The following is a 2,527-nucleotide window of genomic DNA, read 5'->3' as shown; positions in this document are numbered from 1 at the left end:
TTTGTGTTTCAGGTACTCATTACAATGGGAGATCCAGCAGCACGACCGAAAGCCTTGATGGATTTTTCTCAATCCAAGATCAATGACATTCAATCTAGCATTGTCCGGCCAGCTATCACAGCTAATACCTTTGAGATCAAACCTGGCATAATTCAATGGGTGCAGAATTCAATCCAGTTTGGGGGTTCTCCAACTGAAGATCCTAATATGTACATTAGGGATTTCATTGAGATCTGCGACACCTTTAAGTTTAACGGTGTTTCTGAAGATGCTGTAAAGCTGAGACTGTTCCTATTCTCTCTGAGGGACAAGGTTAAAAGCTGGTTACACTCTCTACCAGCTGGTTCGATTACTACTTGGGAAGATCTTGCTCAGAAGTTTCTTACTAAATTCTTCCCTATGGCGAAGACAGCTGCACTTAAAAATGCTATTACTCAATTTGCACAGTAAACGGGAGGATCGCTATGTGAAGCTTGGGAGCGCTACAAGGAGATGCTTAGGAAGTGTCCTCATCATGGCATGCCTGATTGGATGATCATCAACTGCTTCTATAACGGGTTGGGAGCACAGTCCAGACCCATGCTCGATGCAGCATCAGGTAGAGCGTTATGGGCAAAGAGCTATGAGGAAGCTTATGAGCTAATTGAACTGATGACTGTTAATGAATATCAGTATCCAACCCAGAGATTGCCATAGGGCAAGATAGCCGGAGTTCTTGAAGTGGATACAGCTACGACTATCACTGCTCAACTAAAGGCGTTGTCTATGAAGATCGATTCTCTGGCTAACTATGGTGTTAAGCAGATAACCAGTATTTGTGAGCAGTGTGCAGGTCCGTATGCGATGGAGTAATGCGCTATATCTAGTGACTTAGCTCAGTTTCTGAGCAACTTTCAGAGATTACAGCAGCCAGTTCCTGCCACTTATCAGCCTGACAACTGGAATCATCCTAATGTCAGTTGGAGCAACAATCAGAATACGATGCAACAACCGTTCCAGCTGTTTGGAAATAAGCTATTCAACCCTCCTGATTTTCAGCAACAAATTGCACCAAGACAACAACTCCAAATTCAACAACAATCTCATGGTGCATGTCTATCTTCGAATGAAAAATCTGAATTGGAGGAGTTGAGGCTTATGTGCAAAAACCAGGCTCTTATATGCCAAAGCCAGGCTATTTCTTTCAAGACTCTGGAGAACCAAATAGGGAAAATTGTTAATTCCTTATTGAATCGACCACCAGGAACGCTTCCTAATGATACAGAAACAAATCTAGGCAAGAGGGAAGTTGAAGAATAGGTGAATGCCGTTACCTTAAGGTCTGGAAAGGTCGCAAGCCCCCAAATTCAGCAAGATAAAGAGCCTGAAAAATCTCAAGTTTCAGAAAATGCAGTTGTGGCTGAAGAAGAAGTACAGAAGGAAGCAGAGGTGGAACCAAGGAAGACTATTGTGGAACACACTCCTCCTGAGGGTAATACAGGGGAAAATAGATCTATCCTCCACCTCCTTTTCCTAAGAGGCTGCAGAAGAAAAAGCTAGATAAGCAGTTTGAGAAGTTTCTGGAGGTGTTCAAGAAACTTCATATCAACATACCTTTCGCTGAAGCTCTTGAACAGATGACTAGTTATGCGAGATTTATGAAAGGTATTCTCTCTCAAAAAGTGAAGCTTGATGACTTAGAGACCATTACTCTAACGGAGGAATGCAGTGTTGTGCTGCAACAGAAGTTGCCTCCGAAGCTTAAAGATCCTGGAAGCTTCACTATTCCTTGCACCATCAGAAACTTGTCGTTCGATAAGTGTTTATGTGATTTAGGAGCTAGCATCAATATAATACCCTTATCTATCTTCAAGAAGCTTGGTCTTCCTGATCCGAAACCAACATACATGTCATTGCAACTAGCTGACCGTTCCATCGCTTATCCACGAGGTATAGTGGAGGATGTCTTGGTCAAGGTGGATAAACTCATCTTCCCTGCTGACTTTGTAATTCTTGATTTCGAGGAAGATAAGAAGATTCTCATTATCTTGAGAAGACCATTCTTAGCTACTGGTCGAACTATGATCGATGTGCAAAAAAGAGAGCTTACGATGAAGGTTCATGATCAAAAGGTCACTTTTAATATGTTCAAGGCAATAAAGTTACCCACGGCTAAAGAGGAGTTCTTTAAAGTAGAGTGGGTAGACTCTGTCATGAATTCAGAACTTGAGCAATTGCCAAAGTCAAATACCTTAGAGAGATCCTTAATGTGGGGAATCAGTTATTGAAGATTTTTCCACACTTGAGCTTCACCCACTACCAAAACACTTGAGTTATGCATTCTTAGGTGCACCACATGATAAGGGCTTGGGATATATCTTTGATGATGTAGAGGGTAGCCGAACGAACCCTCCAATGCCTACAGAGGGTACTTCTCATGTGCACCAGGTAGTTGATAGGACTGGTGTTGGTGATGAGCAGTACAGGCGAGTAATTAGGCGTATGGAGGCCATGCACGACATTCACCATCATTTTGTGGAAGATTTGA

The 2,527-nt window shown here is 42.4% G+C and overlaps 1 non-coding gene across 1 annotated transcript; it reads right to left on the bottom strand.

Moving 5' to 3' along the window:
• Nucleotides 1–414: 414 nt before the first annotated feature.
• On the bottom strand, nt 415–521 carry LOC141709161 (small nucleolar RNA R71). The gene has a single exon (XR_012569752.1). It is a non-coding gene; the product is annotated as a small nucleolar RNA R71 (small nucleolar RNA).
• Nucleotides 522–2,527: the final 2,006 nt, after the last annotated feature.

This window comes from Apium graveolens, chromosome 2, assembly GCF_009905375.1.
Source record: "Apium graveolens cultivar Ventura chromosome 2, ASM990537v1, whole genome shotgun sequence".
Lineage (NCBI taxonomy): Eukaryota > Viridiplantae > Streptophyta > Magnoliopsida > Apiales > Apiaceae > Apium > Apium graveolens.
This window is presented reverse-complemented; position numbering and strand designations above follow the sequence as displayed.